Source organism: Epinephelus moara, chromosome 4 (assembly GCF_006386435.1).
Source record: "Epinephelus moara isolate mb chromosome 4, YSFRI_EMoa_1.0, whole genome shotgun sequence".
Lineage (NCBI taxonomy): Eukaryota > Metazoa > Chordata > Actinopteri > Perciformes > Serranidae > Epinephelus > Epinephelus moara.
This window is the reverse complement of record NC_065509.1, coordinates 14120362-14143179: the sequence shown is the minus strand read 5'-3', so window position 1 is coordinate 14143179 and position 22818 is coordinate 14120362. Positions and strand designations below refer to the sequence as shown.

General features: G+C 42.5%; 1 protein-coding gene across 1 annotated transcript in view; it reads left to right on the top strand.

Moving 5' to 3' along the window:
- Nucleotides 1–8658: 8658 nt before the first annotated feature.
- Nucleotides 8659–22818, top strand: part of tenm1 (teneurin transmembrane protein 1) — a 212158-nt gene continuing 197998 nt past the window's right edge. Inside the window, exon 1 of the mRNA XM_050042365.1 lies at nucleotides 8659–9061. The gene's annotated coding sequence lies outside the window, so the exon portion shown is untranslated. The remainder of the gene's footprint in view (nucleotides 9062–22818) is intronic.

The window sequence follows — 22818 nt, the reverse complement described above, 5'->3', positions numbered from 1 at the left end:
TCAGCTTTCACTAAAAACCTCCAAAACAATGAACTCAAGCATGTAAGTATGTTTTCTTCAGTTTAAATCCCCTGAAAAAAAGAAATGTCATGTTTTCATTACCTCAGAATGAGCCGTTTCCATACACCTAGGGAGAGGGTCCTTCATAGTGTCGCATGTTGCACCGCCATGTTTCTACAGTAGCCCAGAAAGGACAAACCAAACACGGGCTCTAGATAGGGCCATTAGTAGTTCACTTAACAGTCCCTCAATGATGAGCCAAACAGGGTCGCAAAAAGACTGAATTTTAATGTAAAACTGCTTTATTCAGTGTTTTATCTGGTTTTAAAAAAAACACATCCATTTGTTCTGGAGAGGAAGAGAGCTGTGGATGATTTGACTCCTGTGAAAAACCTGTGAACATCTGGATCTGAAGTTATCAGGGAAGAAGATAAACACACATTTGCAATTATCGGGCTAGCAGCCTGTCTGCAATGAGCCAAGTAGAATCGGAGAAACACTGATTTGTAACATTAAAAACGGCTTAATTCAGTATTTTTTTTTACCAGTTTTAATCATCTGGTGTGTTCTTTTTGTGGAGGAAGAGACCTCTGCAGATGTTTCAACTTAGCACTTGAAACCTCCTGAACAATGAGCACCTAAGTGGAGTTCAAGCTTGGCACATGGGAGAGGTTTCAGCAGGTTGCAATCTGCAGATGCCACTAAAACCTGCACACTGTTTCTGCAAGAACTTTTTTGCATTTTAGTTTAGTATTCTATATGTGCTCTTTTAATTGTGTATGCATATACAATGTATTTATAATTGAATGTGATCTGAATATAGGGCTTCTTAATATCTTAAATACTGCCTTTTGTTTTTAATGTAACTGTAATTCTACCTCCATTGTGCCAGACGTTTGTCAGCATTTCTCTTAAAATGTGCTGTTTAAATGAATTGGCTTGACTATAAATATGAAATGCATTTACAAAATATGAGACTGGGCCAAGATTAGATTCTTCACTGTATCCATCTTCTACAGTAATGATCACAATGGATGAAGTATGGAGTGTCAAGTCACAGCAGGGAACGACTGCTTAAATCGTGCAGCATCATGTACTTTATTACTTTGTCCTAATTCCATACTAAATACTGATACTATACGGTGTTTTCTGGATGGCATACAAGAAAATAATGGGGTTTAGTAGTTTGAGCCAACAGGAAATGATACCTACGCTGACAGACATCAATGAAACTGAGTATTTGAAATGTTACAGGGGAATAAATTTCATAAAAGAAAGCTAACTGTGTTTTCAATGGTTTTATACTTTATAAAGGGCACCCAGTGAGTTATTATGTCACTTCCACAGAGTTGGGCCACCTGTGAGTGACAGATTTTGAAAAAGAACAGTAAAAATTTAAGAAGCAAAGGCTGAGATATTCTGACTTTTAGCCCCTAGTATGAGTCAAGCTTCAAAAAAACATCAGGTAATACATATCCCATTGCACAACTCAATAGTGTCTTTCATTAGACCCTTCCGGCCTCCTACATGCCTACAACTTAATAATGTTAAAAGTGTTACAGCTCAGGCCCAAGCCGAGATAATTCTGATGACATTTTTCAAAAGCTTCCTCCAGAGTCACAGAAGGCATATTCGACCATTTTCACAGGCTGAGTATTCTTCATGGTGAATAAACTGAACTGCACGTGTAAAACTGATGAAGTGCCCTTTTTAAAAACTGTGTTTGCTGCGATCCTCTTGGAGCCATACCACAAATTGTTTTAATTTTTTCCAGCTGCAAACTGCTCCCCTATTTCATTTGTGCATTGCATTGTGGGATAATAGTGTCCATCAACAGCACACTTGAATACAAGTGAATTTCATATGCATACTGTTATCTTTGAGTATGCTTAATTTCAGCACTTTTGCGGCAGGAATGCTCTGCATACTGAAAACCAGTTGCAATTAGTATGTAGTATGAAAGTGGGATGCAGCATATGTTTGCAGTTTTACTTCTGGATTTCAGCACCACGGACAGAGCTATCAGAGCGGCGCTGCTCCTGTTGAAGCTGTTGGTCCTGAGGGGTAAATCCATGTTCCCAAGCATCCACAGAGAGCACAGGTTAGCACCACAACAGCACCCCCAGAGCAGGTGGGGATTAACTAAAATGCTCAAGGACACTTAAGCAAGGTAAATGCTTGCTGTCACCGGGGCCTGAGCTTAGGCACTCTGCCTGAAAGATGGTTACTTTACTCAGTGCGCGATGACTGCTTTATTAGATCATGTAGAAACAGGAAGAAAATTGGCTGCGGAATTACAGTATTTGTTGTAGGACAGATTTAAATCAACAGTATTACCAGAACATGCTTGATATGTGTCTCCGGGACACCCCAAGGACAGCACCCCGCTGACCAGTAATACCATTAATATGTTTTATCTTCTATGTGCTCTCATGTAATTACCCTTCTCCTTGAAGGCAAAACCTCCCTACTTGGCAGTACCCTTCTGTGCTCCTCTTCCCTTGATTCAAACGCATAGAGTTGCACACATACACAAATAAAGACCCCCTTTTAACAGCTGGGATACTGCCAGCCTGTGTTTGTGTTGCTGCTGATAATGTGCCACTAGTATATTTGTCACCCGCCAATACCCCCCGCTTCCCTAGTCCGAGGGGAAATAGCTGTGCCAGCATATACACAGTCTACCCATGGCACCGGCACAACACACACACGCACACACACACATGTGGGATATCACATGCAGTTGCAACCTTATACACATGCAGGTACATCAACAAGTACACCCAGTGGATGCTGAAATATGAATGTAGACACACTCGCTTGCACAATGCACGCACACACACACTCGCGAGCACCTGTTGAGAAACCAAAAAACAAGAGAGAGGAGTAAATATTGAGTACAGCTGGAATAAATTGCCAGATGGACGTGCTGTATCTTGCTTGTGCATGCCAGCCTAATTTCCCATTCAAATTTTACATTCATGTCTAATTAGGAATAGCTCTTTCTGTCTACTCATTATCAGTGTTTGACCTTTTGCTTTGGCTGTTTGAGAAGCTGAGCAGCACTCGATGGGTGGCCGGCGATAATAGCTCGTCATTTAGCTCAACACATGCTGATTAAATAAGATAGGCCCACGCTTATAGCAGCCTGTTGTTCCCGACGGGCTCAGTCAATACCTAAACATAAAGATACTTGGACAACAATATAGTTTCCACGAGCAGAACAAGAACAAGGAGACATAAGATCAAACAGTCCCTGTGCTTACTGGGACATTTTTTTTCTCCCCCTTTCAAATTTTACCCAGTCTCCCTTATGCAAAGTCTCATTGGCATGAATTAATAATACCACTTCAAACAGATGCAAATTCATTGTACTGTGTCCTCTCCTGCTCTGACAAATGCTTAGGTATGTAGGCAGACTCCATCCGGATCAGTTGCTGTGATTAATTCTCTTGAGAACGGGATGCCTATGCCAAAACTAGACTCTCATGGCCTTTTGCACCCCTTATTTTTACAAAGACAGTATTTACATAATGCATATTGATCCCTGAGACAGTACAAAACAAGCCATGTGCTTTGTGTTCTTGCATTAGAACACAAGAGCATTATTTAAGTATGTCTTAATTTAGCATATAAAAACAAGCTGCGCACAAATATACACGAACAGAGAGAGAGACATGCACGACATGCCACAAATGTTGGCAGGAAAGTCAGTTCGGCATGTCTTTCATAAGCTGTATCTGTGTGTGGGCTGCTGTGGCATGCATAAAATATTATTTTCTCAACAACTCGAGGTTGTGGAGGAGTTAGTTCAGGAAGGGGTGGGAGAGAAGGCCAGGGGATATACAATATTTGGGCAGCTGACAGCTGCGTGCGTGTACGTCTGTGTGGGAGTCTTGGAAATGGGGAGTGGGAGTCGCTGGCGTTTGAAATGCAATGAGGTGCGTTTGAAAGGCGCTCCTGTCACAGGTAAGCAGGGTTTGCGAGAGCAAGGAGTGTACGGTGATAAAAGGAGAAGAGGAGAAGTGCCCATGCTTTAGGGTGGCATTCGGTATCTGAGGGCTTTTTGCACAGGCTGAGGAAAGCACTCAATGGTACACACACTTAAATACAAAAGCCCCTGAAACATACATATACACTTTGATCCTTAGGGAACAATCCTTAGATTTTAGGGGTCCAAAGTAAAAAGCATTTTTTTTTAGCCCTGGTTTGGGGACCAAAGGGTGTGTGCATGGGTGTGTGTTGGTGCTTTGTTTAAGCCCAGAACAAAGACCTGATTCCATTGTTCAAGGTGATCGAGAGATGCTCTTGATGTTCTCTTCACTTTCATGCATACTGTAAGGATAAAGATATGCCTTATAAATCAATAATTCCTGTATCACGTGCTCGGTGCCTGTCTTTGGTGCAGTGATGTCCTCCCCCTGTATCGTTCTGTGTCCTCTGTAGTGCAATCTCCAGCGGCTCTTCACTAGCTATTGAATGTCACAGCACCGCTGGTTAAAAATATTGCTTTCTTTCAAATCCCTCTCAGTTTATACATGTGGATTTAATGTAGAATTTATTAATGTCATGCCCTTTCAGGGATGTGCCTAATTATGAGAGAAAGGCTTGAAGGAGAATGTGTCACAGAGGTGAGGTTATATAGCTGTTTCATCTGTCAACACTTTGAAACTGGTTCACATTGCTCGCACATCAGGGCTCTTACTGTTGGTGATTAATCAATAGATACCTCTCCATGCTCGCCTCTGTTCTCTCCTTTCCTTTTTCAGATGGGAAATTGATGACAGGCTTAGAAAAGGACAGCCTTTGAAAACGTTGTCAAAATGTGTGTGTTTCTTCGGGACGGATTATGCCACCCTTTTCAGAACTTCCAAAACACTTATCTGCCTCAAAAAGTGCTAAAGGACCATCTGAAAGTAAAAAAGTAATAATTGAAGATGAAAATGCTGGCTCCTTGCCTGTAGGTTGAAGGCTGTGCAGGTGTAATGTGGTTGTGAATGCTTGGAGGAAATGTAAAATGAAATCTCTGAGAATTTATGGTTGTGGAGCGCATGCATCGGAAAAGGTCATAGCTCTGTCATTTAAAAAAAGATTTCAATAAATGGTTGGCTCTGTCTCCTGTGAGACACTCAAACTGTACGGCTGGCTGGGTGGAGCCGGTGCGCTGGTGGAGAACAGAGGGAGAGAGAGTGATGGAGCACGTCCCAAACACCCTTCCGGAGAAAGAATACCCTAGTTAACTCTTAACACCCCCGGAGATCAGGCATCCACCGCAAGGCCAGAATAATACTGTATCGCTGGTGCAGCTGGTGAGCATTGTTGACAGCATTGATCCAAGATCCCTCATTACAGAATGAGAGAAACCCCTTCAGCAACGTCACCCTGGAGAGGGATGGAGCCAGGCAGGGGGATTGAGATGGAGAGGGGGGGAAAGTAACGAGGAGAAAAATGGAAAACAGAAGAGAGATGGGAAAAGATAGAGAGAGCACTTTAGAAGAAAACATGGGTAGGAGGAGGCGAGGGACGGAGGGGGAAATAAAGGAAGAAAATCAGCAGCGAGAATTGCAGAAAAAGAAATGAGGAGGATAATTGTTAGTTTCTAGTTACAGCAAGCAACGTTCACCTTGTGTTCAAAAGTGGAGGGACTGATCAGCGGCCAATCGATCACAGCCTACGAGAGGAACACAGAGTTCCGAGGAGAAAAACTGTCTTGGCTTTGCAGTTTGCATGTACGAGACTAAATAATGCTCATTGAAACTGCCTCCAGCTGTGAAGTGAAGTAGTGCAGGGATACTTAAAATCCGATATTACTGCCAGGGCTTGAAGTAGCATTAAGGCGCAGATGCATTACGGATGTATCCCCTGTCCCATGACACTATGTAAAGTGTAATATATCCCAGCCGTTCAGGTTTAAAACAGATGTGTCACACGGAGTGCACGCATGCTGCTTATAATTAGGGGAAAAGAAGGGCTACGGACAGCTTCCCATCAAAGTTATTCTCACCAGACTCCATTTTAGCATTCACGACCAGCAACAGTAGTAGCTTTCTTTTTCCACTCTCACATCGCTTTTATGGAGTATCAGCTCTAAATCCACCTCTGTGCTCCCCTTCACTCCCTGTATGCTCAGCTGAGCTTCCATGTCGTCCAAATAGGGCAGGAATAATTGGATCAGCAAACATGGTCTTATGGAGATGGGGCTCTCCTATTTGTTTCCACTGACATTTTTTTCTCCAGATGAGATACTCTTTAATTAGGTTATATCATTTTAATGCAATTTACATTATAATCTGATGACATTATGCAACTGGCATTATGTCTGAAATGCACTCTAACCAGCATTATAGAGCATCTGTGGCTCTAATGATGCTTATGATCCGATAAAATGTAGACTGGGTCTACACTGCAAACTTTCCTTACCATGAAAGCCCCATGCGTTAAGGCCCAGACACACCAAACCAACATCAAAGAACAAGTGGCGACAAAGGCCGACTGTTGTACCGTCTTGCTTTGCCTTGTCTCAGCCAAAAAGTTGCACCTGAACACATCACAAAGACAGTTAATGACCAACGTGAGCGTACATTCTGTGCCTGCATGAGACGAAATAACTCTCCCCTCCAGTAGACGGCGGTAATCTGTAATCGTCATTCAAAAAGGGAAGCCGGAAGACCAAAAGGACGGATTCAAGACGCTAGTTAGCCAGTTAGCACATTGACAACACAACCTGATGTTGAAAGAACAAATTATATTTACCATGCCCTAGCAAACAGTAACACAATTAGAAACCATTGCTGCTAAAGAGCCGAAAGGCTACAAAACATAATCTTAACCAATTTAACAAGTTTGTTTTGAGCTCACTTCCTGTTGACTTTAGCCATTTGTTTGCTTTCCTCACTTCTGTTTCTCCTCTCGTGCACTGAGCTGAACTTCTAACTTCTAATTCATTATACTGAATCAACTGAAAAAAGCCAACAAGGGTCGACGAATGCCAACAATGTGGGACACACCAAAAAAACTTGGGTCAGTTAAATTAAAATGAGCACAAAGAAAAGCAAAGGCACTGCAAAGAACACAACACAAGAAGCAAAAGCACCACAAAGTGTGTGTGTTTGTGTGTGTGCTCCCATGTAGGAGAGGCGGTGGGGCCTTTTGCATGTCTGTGCCAAGGGGCCCATTATCTCACAATGCGCCAACTGGACTGACACCTGACATTGACCAACAGCCAACCGTTGGCTTGGTGTGTCAGCGCCCTTACACTATAATATCATAGATACATATCAATCATCTCCAAACCACACTCTCATGATACAAAGTGTCTCTCTCAGTTTCTATTGCCATGTTTTCCTGAATAATAAGTGAGGGCTGTGTCTCTCTTCCAGCAAGGCCAATCCTCTTCCCTTCTCCACCATCCATTATCTCTCCTCTATAGACCGTAATAATGAAAAAGAATCACAGTAAAATCTGTGACATTTCAAATCTCTGCATTGAGCTGGTTGTCAAGGAGATGTCTCAGTGAGATGTGTCGACCAGGAGAGGAACTGCTCTTTTAAAAGAGCGTTTACCCAGCCGCTGGAGGTGTAATGTGCCTGCCATTAGGACTCCACGGGCAAACACGGAATCTCCAAAAACACACAGCTCTCCAACGTGGGGCTCGGAAACTCTGGAGGTCCTCGGACTGCTGATCAAAATCCATTACAATCTTCTGCAGCCATTGTTCCAAGAAACAGTCTCTTGCTGCGGCCTGGCAGCCACATATTGACAACCCACGTCCAGATGACAAACACACTGGTGATCTCTACGTCAGAAAAACACAAACACACTTGGACCCGGAGCTCTTTTCTCTCTCTGTGCTCCCTTGGATCATTCACTCTCTACCCGCTACTGCTGGACCTCCATTTAGAGAGAGCCAGTGATGAAACTGATGGAAAGTGCCAAAACCTATTGTTGATAAAAGATGCATACCGCTGTGTTGTGTTGGGGATAGAGCGAGACAGGCAGAAAGGCAGATAGACTGAAGCAGCTGTCAAAATGGTTGTTTGTAGCCCCGCGCGTACTGTGCTTTGGGGAAATAATAAACTGCATCATTAGAACCCCTGTCATTCACAAGTTGTTTGTACCAGCTACCGACTGGCTGTAAATACCCAATGCATCACACATACAGAGCACAGGTCAGAATCATTAGGTGGATAATTTAGGAAAAGAAAACATATATTATGTGATGATCTGCAGGTGTTATCACAAACCAGGCCCACTGCAGCAATAAATTACTGTCACATTTCATTTCCTATATCACTGTACGTGCAGATTTTGCTTTGCTTCTGTACTTAATTATATCATGTGGAAAAAATGTTTGCTCTCAGGCCTGTTGCTCATTGGAATAAATTGTTTTTGATATTTGGGGACATACTGCTGAAAGGTTACCAAAGCAGAAGTCCTGGCAGAAAATACCAAACTTGCACCATGGATTTATTAATGAGTCAGCATTCCAGCACAGGACAACAGTGCAGCCATATGGCATCACCTGAATGAGTCTAACTAGCGATCCAGACGACCTCCTGACGAGAGAGAGCCTGTGCGTGTTTGTGTCTGTGGCCGGTCTGTGCCACACCCCCTTCTCTTCGGTGCGGTGGTATGATCCGGGGGAACGCTGTTATAGCGGCACCGAGCCTCAGCAGCAACAGCATCGCCCGTCAGCTTCCTCGGGTTCAACTGCGGCTAAACGCACCGCGCCGGGCTCCCTGTCACACAGCACAGCGGAGCTGGCTCGCGTACAGCCCCTGCAAGGAGATCCCTTCCTGCTCCCCGCACAAATCGTTTCGTCGTCCTCTATCGGCATTTGAGAGCGCGAGCATCATCAGCATCAGCACCGCCGCCTCGAAACCAGACCAGCAGGCACACAGAGAGGTGTCTCACCCACATCTTTTTCCTTTTTTTCCCCCTTATAGCAAGGAGCACCGCGTCTCAAGTCATTTTCTACCGGAGGGGATTGCGCAGTCTTCAGCATTTGCAGGCTCCTTATAAGCATGGAATCGGACTAAAGGAATGGCTTTACGTCGGAAAGGTAAGCGCCACGTTCAGTTCTGGCCTTTTAGTGGGCTCATTGGTGGAGAGATCGGCTACAATGTTGCTTGGCTAAACGAGGCTTGGGTGCTGAGACAACGTGAGTTCACAGGAAATGGTTATTATCAGCTGTTCAGATGTGTTGTGTGTGTGTGTATGTGCATGTGTGTTGAAGAAGAGAGGAGGCAGACAGAGGTAAAGAGGTATGTGTGTGTGTGTGTATGTGTGTGTGTGTGTGTGTGTGTGTGTGTGTGTGTATGGTGCGGTTTTTATGAAAAGCAGTGCGCCTCCTTTGAAGTGTAGGGATGCAGACTTTGTGCATACAAAACCTGTCTGCTTGGCAACCAGTCTAAATAATGACAGTTCAGGTACGGAGCAGCAGACTGCCTTTGCTTCATGTGTGCAAAGTGTCGTAGTCGTTTTGGTTCAGCAACGTTTGCAGCCTCGAGTTGTTTTGCTCCAGTTCTGGCTCGTCCACTCCATCTCCATCAGCACTAAGGTAGCCTAATGATGCCAACAGGGCCACCGGAGATCCAGGGGGTATAGATCTCTCTGACGCGTGCCTTCTGTCTTCCAACATCAACGCAGCCTACCGGGCCCGGGCTTCAGACACCACCACCACCACCACCACCACAGGTCCAACAGGCACATCAGGACACATTTCAACACTGTGACCTGCTTTATTCTGCAGATAAATGTCTCCCCTTACACCTGAACTTCTACCCTTCTCCAAGCTGCTGAAGTCATTCCCTGACTAAATTATTGAACTGCATGATATTTATTTTTTTCCCCCCACATTGGCTGTGTTTAAATTGTGCAAGGGTAAATAATTAACAGGCAGCAAATGCATTTTGATAAATCATAATTATTGTGAAGGCAGGGAAAATTGCACCAGGATGGATATGCTCCGGTAGATTTAAATTAGACCTCCTCACTCGTCTCCTTCACAGCAGATTATAAATAATTGCTCGGAGTAAACCACTGAAGGCATATTTCCAATAAATAAATAATTATATAGGGAAAAACAAATAAATAAATAACAAAAAATCCTGAGTAATTGTCTAAATATATTCTTCCATTAACGAGAAAGTCTCAGAAAGCATCCCATGCTCTCCCCCTGCATGGTTTGTTAATCTTGCTTGACTGGACCACGGGAATGGGAAGGATATCTTTGCATTTGAAAATGCAAATGCATTGTAATCAGAAACTACAATTTGTCAATATGTCTAATACATGGATCTAATGCACTACTCCTCCAGCCACTGTGCACGTCTTTCTGTATTGATGTTTGGATTGTTTCACCCATCTGGCATACCTGTGTCCCACCATATTATTATAAGACCCAAAACCAGCTTTAGTTACAAGCCTATAGACTTGGATGCAGTATGTTCTGTCAGTGTTGCATTGCGTGTCACTGCCCTACCTGACGCTGCTCACGATGATGCGGGCACCGTGTTTAATTCCTCCTCGGCCTGCACGATATTGATAGTGATGATAAAAATGAGGCAGCCTGTCTTTGCTCTTTGTGATTAATAGAGAGCATCTGTGCATGGAGGTTAGATAACACACACACACACGCACTCCTTCTGTGTCTTTCTCACACGCAAACATACACACTTACAGTGCACACTGGAGAAGATGATGTAGATGTATGGGGTGCTGCTGGGGAGGCTGATAATTGTAATTCAGCAGTCTTTTCTCCACTGTACTGTACTGTAGCGTTGATGAGCTGTGTGTCATAGCTGGCGGCTGCTCGTGCTATTGTCTGGTGAAGTGTGTGTGTGTGTATATGTGTGTGTGAGCTTGTCAACGTCCACGTGGACTTTTAAGGCCCCGCAGGTCTGCTGCATCGGAGGTGCTGATGAACAGTGATTAAGTGCATATTTTAAATGGCACCCCCATTATGGCAACGCCTTTCACAATTAGAGGACAGGTCTTTGAATTGAAATGTCACTCCACCAATTATATGCTGCGCACATGCCACTGATAAGGAATTGGCATTTCTGTCAGTCAACCAGCTAACCACATGACTAATCAATCAGTCAGATATTCAGAGTTTTGCACTTCAGCTTGTGCCAACACACTCTGGTTTCCCCTCAGCAGCAGTTAGTGGTCAGCGGTCGTCTCTACAGTAATTATCTCTTTCAGCTGTTGCACACTCACTTTTTAATTTTCAGACTTGTTGTTGTTGTGCATATGGCAGTTTTGTTTTTTTCTTTGTTTGGAAATCCAGAGGAGCTACTCAGCTCCTTGGCTTGGAGCCCCATTATAATTTTAGTGCAACTTCCTGACAATCCAGGCCCCAGAGTGGCGATTGTTAGGATACTGACGTTTTTACTGTCAGCAGATCCCATTGTCCTGAGTCAAGAAACCACTAACAAAAAAATTCTTCGCTCGTGTCTAATAATTTGTGTTTTTCTGAGATTTGAGTGATATTGCATGGTCTTTGGTTAGCGCAGTGCTGTGCGAGACAGCGGGGGAGTTCTTTTTGTTATCCAGCCCTGCATTATTTATGAATTTTCATTCCAGGAATGCAGTTGCCCCTGGCACTGTAATGCTCCTTTCTCCCATGGAATCGCTCACACACTTCCCTTCTGCCCCACAAGTTTGCTGCAAAACTACATTTCCTTAATAAAATTGGGGTCATGAATTAGTGAGAGGACAATGTGAAATGCTTCAGAGGTTGTTTATAATATTGAGTACAACACTTAGTGCTGCAGACAGAGTTGAGGCTCGCAGGCGATGTGAGGCCCAGTGGGAGTTTTTATCCCCCTGCCCCCCCTGCTCTCCCTCTGCATGTCCATCATATGGTAAGAATGTAATTGCTGGAAAAGCATAAAATGTGTCACAGTGTTCGCCACCCTGCTGATAATTTCAAAGTAAAAGAACCCATGCCAGCCGGGTAATCAGACTGCTAGACCACTAGACTTCCACACACACACACGCACGCCGAGACACTTAGAGATGTAACCATTGTACAACTTCAAATATTTACCTTCTTGCTGCAATACTGCTCCATCCTCAAGAGGAATTGTTTAACAAATCCTGCAGTGCTAATTAGGGTTTCCTCTGCAGTAAGGAAATTGCCAGTGCTGCGATTAAAAAAAAAAAAGTGAAACACAAAAGCAATATAATATCGCCAAATTACCCTATAAAAATCTCATATGGTAGTATGGGCCCAGTGTTTACAGTTGTGTTTACAATTAATGCACTTAACACAGTAAAGCATTCCTGACAGCGTAGCTTGTTTACTGATAATATGCAATGAATATGAAAAGCTTTGGTCCAGTATATGATTAGCATTTTTTAAAAATAATTAACTCTTTACAGCCATAATACCCGTTCATTTTGTACAAATAATGTGTGTTTCATAATAAAGAGGATTTCTCACCAACACTGGGATTTCTAACTTTGATACAATACCTTGAAAATATCGATGTTCTATACTGCTTTGGATACCACAGGGACAATTGGCATTGAGGACACGCACTTTAAATTTTTTATAAACAAATTAATATAACAATGACTTTCCCTTTCCTGGTTAGTAGCAGAGAGCAGCAGAATGACTGTAGTAAACATTAACAACAACAGGGAAAGCTCAGCTGGTACCGGTGTATCGATCCCGCAGATAATGAGTATTGAAACTCTTTCAAATATTCATTATGAATATGTATCAATACATTTATATCTTCAGTAGTGCAACCACGATGTCTCCGGTTTGCTTTCTCTTATTTTTGGCACCTTTTCCCACTATGATAAAAATATTTCTCCCATCAGCAAGCTTTTTGTCTCCTTTGTTTTTCGCCCCTCCATATGATAAAGTATCCAAATGAAATAGTTTATTTTAGTGTTGAAACCAAAAGCGGGACCAACAGCAGCAACAAGGAAAGGGACAGAAATAGTATCAAAACCGAAATCACCTTCAGTCACCAATGTTGCAAACAAACACATACACACACACACACACACACACACACACACACACATAGAGTATATGCCCGAGGCGTTCTCCTTTAAAGTATCTGGCTATGTCTCAACTGGCATCTCCAGCTCTCTATTCTCTCTTGTCTTCTTCCATCGGGCTATGGGCAAGAGTCAGGAACTATATACAGTTAGATAAGGAGCAGGGTGTTATGTGAGATTTGTATTGTGAAAATGCAATCACAGCTTCCCTTCACTCTCCCCTAGCTTCAAACTCCACTGCAACCCCCCCCCCCCCCCCAACACTTCCCCCTTCTTTCAAATTCTAGTCAGAAGACAGAAGGATCAGAGCCACGAGAGGCTTACTGGTCAAGCCCACTCTACTTCTCTTTAAAATATGAGATTAATTTGTCAAGAGGAGTGTGCGTGTGTGTGCGTGTGTGTGTGTGTTTGAAGAGAAGTGCTGATGGAACGCACCTAGCTAGAGGGCTGAGCCAGTGGATCTGAGTTTAGTGTGTGGTCATTTTTAGGACTTCATTTGCATGTTGTTGTATTGTCTTTTATAAAAGGCTGCATCTAACAATGATTTTTATCATCAACTAATCTCCTGATTATTTTCTGAATATACTTATTAATTTTTTAGTTACAATAGTCCAGTGGTTCTCAAACCTTTTCTGTCATGCCCCTCTTTAGGAGCCGAAAAAAAGTTCATGCCCCCAACCCTGCAATTCTTTTAATCAATCTTTAGCAATAACTGGGGAAGCAACTAATAAAATAGGATCCATTTTGAATTTTATTTAAAAAAGGTGCATGATAGCATCAGAAAACTCTTTTTTGTTTATTTTTTCTACATAAATCATGTTGATTTAACTGTCTTTCACTACATATTTTTGCCCTGGTCATCCGTGCCCTACCTGCAGTTTGAGATCCAACACCAAAGTCCACATGAAAAGATGGAATAATACTATTTTTGCTTGAAAATTATATTAAATTCCCAATTTTTCCTGCAATTAATTTTCTGTCAATCGACCAATGGCTACAGCTTTAATTAGGTATATTGCAGGGTGTATCTTTTTTTCCCCACCTCCTCTGTGAACTTCATAGGTGTTCTTTTTATTCTGTTGGACTGTGGCACTGTGCTGGTGTTCATTTTATTTTGTCCACCCCTTGTGTATACAGTATATACACCAAAACTGTGTGCACTATTATCACACACACATACACACACACACACACACACACACACACACAGAAAGCCGATGCATGCACACCTACAGGGACACATTTCTCACTGTGAAATTTTTATTAATCAAGTCAGTGGACAACTTTAGAAGAAGAAAAATCAATTTTTGTTTCTTCCCCAATTTATTACAACATAAATTGTCCTTCACTTCACAGTGCACGTCTTGGCGTCAGTGTCAAAATAATTAAGTTGAAATCCATTATATTTGCGTTGACTTTATCCTGCTTTTGTTGACACGGGGGGACAAAAAGGGAGTCGCCGCTGGCCGGCTTTGACACTGACAAGATGTACCGCAACATTTCACCTTCACTCAGATCAATACAGGACAATTATTAGGGAAGGATTCTGTCAGGATCTATCAAATATTTAGAAAAACTTGTTGCGCATCATCAAACATCAAGGCAACTGTTAATTAGATTGTAGTAGCCGTTGTAGCGGAGTGATTGATCTGGAAGGGAGTTGACCACACACCTGCTACATATTAGCCCACAATGAAACACCAACAACACACTACACACCAACATCTGCACTTCAAGTTCATGATTAATACCTCAATATGAATAAGTTGCATCTGCAGCTTTGTTGCATGCCTAAGAAGTGATTTATTTAGCAACATAAAACACAGTGACGGTATACTGTACATCTCTCCTCTAAACGAGTTCATCTATTTCCTGCTGACTGGTAAATAGCCTCATGTGTATCATCAGTAATATTCATAGCTCTACTTTCTAGATGATCATGAATTATTAACTCATAGAAAAGATGAATAGTTTCAAAACGGTGCTTGATGCGTCTCTGCTGGAAGCCATGTTTTATACAATACAGTACAGTACAGTACAATCAAGTTCAATATGTTCTTCTACGTGTTGCAGGGGAGTTGTTTTGTCGTCAAGGTTTAATTTGAGAATGAGTCTTGATCCACCGTGAACTCTGGGATGTGCTTCAAGTACGTGTATCATCGCCCCGAATTGACTCCGAATTGCAGAGACACATATTCTCCGCTGATTGCAAGCCAAAACGCCAAGCCAAGCTGCACAAAGAAAAGTGATCCGAGCAAAGAAATACCCAATATCTACTCCAAGAAAATCATGGCAGCAGCGTGCAGCCATTTTTTTCTCAAGTATAGCAGACCTAATACATGTTGTCTCCAGATGTAACAATCCTGAAATCCTAAATTTTACAGTGCGCACTGCATGTCATCCTGACCCGATGTGCCTTGAAGAGGAATTGTTTGGAAAATTCACATTTTGCTCTATAAAATGTTCTCAGACGACACAATGATTCATCTGACAAGCAACGAAATGAGAAACAGTTAAGGAACATGTTCGGTGCTGTTTTGCTGAGCAAATTTAAAAATAGGCTGCGATAGAAAAAATGATACAGGATAAATGAAAAACAAAGCACGGTATATGATATTGAAGAGAAAACTGCTTAAAGTGACTCCCTGCCATTTCCTAACTGCAAACACATTTTACAGTGTGTGCTATTGATTTCAAGCTTTGTTTATTTGTTGTCTAGAAAACTGTGACTCCTCTTTGCACTGATATGCATCTCACACATGCATCAGACAAGACCTTCAGGGCCAAAAACATCGTTTCGATTTCTAACATCCATAAAACTTGGTGAATGTTTGAATTCCTTTTATTTCACGAGGTTAACCAAACTGGATGGCATATCCTTGAGAGGCATTTATGTGTTTCTATGCAGCGAACAGGCATATGGAGGGAATGCATTCAGCCCACACGTCTGTCTCATAAGCTCACAAAAGAGCACCACCAAGACTGCAGTGTGTGCCCGACTCAGTCGTGTGGCCTTTGAGGAGTTGCTCCATCTCTTTGTTGAGAACATTTTTTTCCTGTGCAAGGCTGATGAATGCTGCCGTGTCCTTAGCATCTGTGAGGCCGAAAGAACCAGAGAGGAGGTGAGGGCTGAGAACAGATCTGAGGAGCAGGAGGAGCCGTGGGGAGCACTCAGGACTTTTGGAGTGGGAACATCACCAAAAAAACCCTGTCTCTCATGCACTCCTGGGTTCCTCCAGATGACAATCGTCACATTATAACAGTGTAGATGGAAGATTAGCCCACTTAGCATTCACAAATCAATCTGCAATGCTGCTCAACAGCTACTAGATCTTTTCAGCTACTCCTCTGCAGGGCTAATGCTCTTTACTCACTCATTTCTCTCTAATCAACAACTTAATAAAGGAGATGCGCAGGAAATACTGTCTAAATCACTAATCGCCAAATCCAATTTTTGGAATCAATGCAATTGATTTATCAATTAATTCTGCATCTGTAATGCTGCCACTTCGCCTTGCTTTGGGTGTTGGAGGTTTTAGCGGTCAAATGCATTATTGAAAGAGGCTTTTTACCAAGCAGTGGCTGATGCAGAGAGCTTAGGAGGTTGTCAGTCTTGATGTAAAGCTTTATTTGCAAAGCGAGTTAGTGTGAACAGCCTTTTAGTCCTGCTAGGAGGACAGTGACATGTATTTATCTTGCGAGAGAGGAGGAATATCAAATGTGTTGAATAAGGCTTTGCCTTGTCAGGAATATTGATTAAGTGGTTTTGGGTGGTGTCTCCTGCTCCGTGTGTGTGTCTGTGGTCAAATGCATGTGCCCCTGCATGTGAATGTGGTGTTGTGAATGTGCACATGAGGCATGTGTGCCGTCGCATATTCCCATCCTTTTGTGTTTTTTGTTTGCTCCTCGGCCTTGTGGGGAATCAGTAGAGGGCTTAAGATCAGAGAGAGGGAGTAGAAGTGGATATCATGAAAAGAAAGTGGTAGTCTGGTAAGAGGCAGTGGGGGGAGGGAAGCTATACCTTTCATAAGATTAGAGCTGCAATGGGCTGGATCATTTCCACTACATTTCTGGAAAATTTTCATGGGAAGTTAAGCTCGGGAATTTGGGAATTTTAGTGCAGTTTCAATTTAAAAATCATACCTTTAAATATTCATCTTTCTTGGGGGGGGATACGCATAAAAGGCAATACCAGGCTTTAGAGGTGGGCCATATGGCCCTGTAAAATATCACAATATTTCAGGGTATTTTTTGCGATAATGATATTCTTGACAATATGACAAATTAGTAAAGAAAATAAATAAATAAATGATTATGTATTTAAGAACATAGAATTGCAACAAAGTAAATGTTACTCATTTAAACAGCTCCTGAATACAAAATAAAGAAGAAAATCGTACCCTTAAATCAACAGGAGATTTCCTTCTCTTTTAGCAAACTCCTAAATGACTGAGTTGTTTTTTTTTCTCCACCTGGACCTTTATGCTCTGCCATTTCTCCTCTAATCATCACACTGTAACCTGTGACAGGCTGTTTTGAAACCAGAACTATCACACATTCAAATATATGTAGTCTTTTGTCCAGCTGTGAGCATCACATAGGTTTACATTACCAAAGGTTTATGACAAAATCACTTGACGACACTGGCAAGAAAGGATAGAAAGAGATGCTGTGCTGCTGCCAGAGGAGCTGCTGAATGAGTTCCCTCTGAGCGGTAAGTTGCTAAAAGAGACTGAGAAGTCCGGGGTTGTTCATAAAACAATCAGGATGCCCAGGTCTAACGATGCCACCTCTTTTTAGAATCACCGCAGAGTCTGTAAAAATTTGGCTTTCAGCCACGCTTGTAGTTGCCATGGGTATGTCAACAAGCAATGGGTAATTAGAGCTACTTAGAAAAACTAGTTCAAAATATTTTGATCAAATTGACTACGTACATGTGATATGAAATTATAACAAAATATAATACTGAAAAGTCACTTGCCAGCAAAATAAAATCCCATTTATTTGAGTTTATTTTAAAAGGTGCCCTCTTGTTACCAGGTCAAACCAACAAAGTGAAATACCCTACTATTCATTAGAAAGTGCAACAAATATCAGCAAAAGTTTGCGCAAGAAAGTAGTTACATCTTTTTTTTTTTTTTTTTTTCACCTTAGATTTTCCCCCTCCATGTCCCCTCTTGGACTTTGTACAAAGTGCAGATTCAGTAGTTAACTACATGAAATGATGGCAAAAAAAGAGACATAATGACTTTAATCACTTTGTAAATATCAACGTAATTGAACTACCAGCAAGCATGTACATTCCCTATTCGCCAGCACTGGTCTTATGGCATGTTTTGGTTAAAAATATGTCAGTTCAATTGAGTTGTTACATGCACAGCATTCAGCGGCTCACTCTTCCATCACACAGATAATTTGCCAGCATCTCATTAAAGAGGAATTCAGAAAAATTACAATCCTCTGCATGCACAGTACATTCTCCCATCACATCTGCAGCCCACATACTGCCAACACGACTGCACTGTCTGAGCCAGAGGACTACATGCTTTCATGTAAGTTTTGATTATATTACTGGAGTGAATATATTTTGTATTTTTCATGACATTTCAGTTAACCAGCAGATTGTGGCCTGAAGCAAAGTACACAGTCTCTAACTTGTTTTACATCTCTGCTAGTTTTGGCTAGCTAGTTGGTACCATGTGGGACGTAGCGTGGCTGAGCATGCTAATGAAAGAGCTTTCATCTGTTTCCATTCAGTCTTTATTGTAAAATATTGCTTTTATATACAAGTTGTTCATTTTAAACACTAAGTTTGCACACAGCCCCACAGCTGACACAAAGTTGTAGACTTCCCCACTTCGTTCTCCCTCCCAAGCTAGCAACCTCCCCGTTAGCAACAAATGGGGAAGTTGCTAGCTCACCACACGGCACATTAATCGATTTATTTGGCAAAGTCATGGATTATGATATGCTTATGATATGCTCAAGGGTTTGCTTCTATCTGCATATTGCATGGTATATATGAGGGTTGAGCCGAATGCTCACGAGTACAGTGTGTTACTGTCTGTTCTTGTAATGAAGGGAAAACCTCATCTGGGTAACCCAGGCTAACAGTGTTCCGTACACTTTTCGTCTTTAGTGCACGTTAGCAAGCGCTCTTCTCCAGACAAGCATGTTTTTGTGCTTATTCTCCTTGGATTTATTCACAGGACAGTCTACACTTTTGACTGATGTCTTTTGGACCAACAGTTTTTGATAAAGTGCTGAAAAGTAACGCCTCCAGCTTTGATTCAAGAGATCAGAGGCGCAACGGTGGTCCGTGTTCAGAGCGCTTAAAGTTTCAGTGGCGAAAAAATGTCACAAAATGCATAAAATATTATCTGATTGTATAATTACTTCAAAAAATTTCATTAAAAAAACCCCAACAAAACAAAACATTGGTGTTAAAAAGGCCCACTTTAAAGCATACAAAAAAAAGGTTAGTACATCTAAGAACTTGTGATAACATAATAATCAATTCATATAGACTACAGTCCTGTGAGAAGTCTAAATTAAGTTGAAATGTACACTTTCGTTGCTCTAATCATCGCCCCTCTCAAGCTACTCTCGAGACAGGAGCCTTCAATCCCTCTATAGTCAAGCGCTGTGGGCACATCTGGCAAGCTTACTGAAATCTCACAGGAACAAATGATATGGAGGCTTCGTGTTTGATTGAGAATGAAAGAGGGGGAACTCAGGATGACACACTAGTACTTATTCAGCTTTCTGCAAAAAAGGTCATCTGTAAGGAACATTGTTAGTGTACTTTAGCTGTGTTCAGTCTCTCACTCTTATGATCAAAAATGATCTGAAGCTCAACTCTGAGGATGCTCTGTAAATAGCTTTTTTTATCGAATAATAAATATAGCAACTCTTGAGCAATCCATATCAATTTCAGGCCTCAAATAACAACGTCTGGTTTGGTCCCAACCCATTTTGGGATTAAGTCACACCTACTTTCATTTTATTTTATTTCATTTTAAACAGACACGGATACAGATGACATTGTATTCGCTCATCCATAGTAAATACAGCCTGAAAATAACTCCCATTTCCCATGTTATTTCCTGTTAATTCCCATGAAAGGTTTTCACCTCGAGTATTCCGAGAATTATGCAACCCTAGTTGTGTATATGAATGCTTACATGGGGCATGTTTGCCATTGCATTTTCTCAGCCTTTTTTGTTTTTTTGTTTGCTCCTCGGCCTTGTGGGGAATCAACAGAGGGCTTTTAGATCAGAGAGAAGGAGTCGAAGTGGATATCATGAAAAGAAAGTGGTAGTCTGGTGAGAAGCAGTGGAGGGGAAAAAAGCCATACCTTAGACGAGATTTGAAAGAAAGAAGAAAAGTTTTAACTGTAGTCAAGATATGAAAACGGCCTTTGAAAAGTTAAAACTCAGCTACTCCCTCGCTCCAGGCCACATTCAGAGGGCATGAATAGTGTAGGACCTTATGGATTTCTCCACACTGCTCAGGCATGCAGTGGCGATGTGGGATTTGACCCAAGTCCGCTATAAATAGTCAAATGGTCCAGGATGGTTTCCCAGCTCCTGACAGCTCCTGACAAGAACCGATCTGCTCTGCGAGTGGACAAGCGCTCGCTTTTTTTTTCGCTTCTTGGTCACGCTCTCATTCCGACACCGGTGGGCACACGCTCAGACTCGCCTGGGCTGTTGTGTCACCTATATGACTTGCTTTGTACATACAGGCATTAACCTTGGGTGCTGCTGTGTGAGGAATAATGGAGGTAGGCAGCGCACTGGCGGCTGAATGGTAAAGACACTGCGACGGCGCATAGAAAGAAGCGAGCAAGGTTTTTCAGAACACAGTCTTTTCTGAAAAGGCCAGTATAGACTGTGTTGATTCTCTGTGGTGTGTGGGTGTTCAAGTGTGTTTGCCGGTTAGTGTGAAATGCTATAAGTGTGTGTGGGCACAGGGGGCACTGAGTGTGTGTCCGTCTGTTGCTGATTGTCAGTATGTGTTTCATCTTTGAATCTTATCAGGGATACTGTACATATATAGAGAGGTCCAGGCCTGTGTGTGTGTGTGTGTGTGTGTGTGTGTATGTGTGTTTGTTTGGCTGTATGTGTATACACTATGTGTTCTGCTGGTAAACTCGGCATTAGCAGGAAGAGATTTCAGGCTTGGTCAGCTATGAAAGCACGACTACGTGACGAGAGTGCTGCCGCTGCCCATAGATAGCTAGCCCTTATCCACTAATTAAAACCCTCTATCACTCCATGTCTCACTTGGCAATCTCTCTATCCTTCAATTCCCTCCATTTTCACTGTGAAATCTCTCCATCTCTCATTATCTATCCATCACTCTCTTTATCCTCATTCTCCATTCATCCCTCCCTCCCTACTCTCGGCATCCGCTGGGGACTCCCAGTGGGCGATGTGCTGTTTTGTTGTGTTTCGGGTGGTTTAGGTATAACAGGGTCCTGTGGGTCCTTCAGGGCCTCTCGTCTGAGGTGTCCCTGTCATATGCCTGAGGAGCTATGGCGGTGCTAACGAATAAAACAGATAGCTTTTTAAGTCCTGTCCCCCCCATCTTTTCTCACACACACACACACTCGGAGAGAGGCATCTCTCTCTGGCAGCTCACTGTTTACTCCCGCAGGACCTGTAGCCTGGATCTGCATTTGCAGCTACAGACTGCGCCTCGATTCCTTCTGATGATTAAGCCATCATAATGGTAGACAAAATGCAAACCTGCAAAACAACACCGGGCTTGTCATGACTTCACTTCGGAGCATCTGCAGCAGCGACAGTTTTAGCATGAATATATTTCGCGAGGTTTTTTATTTATTTTTTTTTTTTCCTCATCGTCATTCCCGCAGCTCGCGAGGCCTGTTTAGTGAGCGGGATTAGCTTGCCTCTGTGCAAACAAGCTTCTTGGAAATGTATAAAGGCCAGAGCTAACAAAGATGGTAGCTCCCTACTCACTGGGGGTCTCCAGGCTGTTATGAAAGTAAGACCTCCTCTGCATGTCGGAAATGTATTTGTAATCCTGGAACTATACTGTATCAATAATCGGAGGAGTTAATATTGTTGGATGGCACTCCACTCTCACCTTCCTCCTTGTTTATTTACCAATGTGAAACTCAATTTCTCTGCCGCTGCCTGGCCCCAATCCACTCTCTCTGCCTCTCTATTTCCCATTCTGCATGCTCTCTCTTCCTGTTCGTCATGATTTCAGCGCATTCATTTGAGATTGGAAAGTGTAAATCGGTTTTGACTCGTCCTCATGGTCCTTGCCTTTACACATGACCATCGCCACCACGCTGTTATTGTTGTTGTTGTCTGACATCTTAGGGACCCCGCCCCTCTGGAGATGACTTGGAGCGTAAATCCTGTTTAAAAGCAACTGTGTGTGTGTGTGTGTGTGTGTGTGTGAGAGAGCTTCTATCACTCCTCTAAGCAGATTTGCAAAAAAAAAACAGCCCACTGGTCTATGGTTGCACTGTTTGAGCAAATGGACAGATAGGAGGGATCAAGTGGGTGAAGAGTCCCATTAGATATTATTGCAACTGTGTAGCTGTGGATTATCACTCCCGTGTGGTTGTATGTGTGTGTGTGTATGTGTGTGTGAGAGAGAGAGAGAGAGAGAGAGAACGTGATAAGAGACAGAAAGAAAATGGTTAGCAGGGGAGGAGGGGGGTGACAGTGTAATGCGATGCATATGTTTCACTCGCTGTTGTCACTTTGTATTAATTTTAAACCGAGCGGTGAATAGTCCATTACACACTGATGA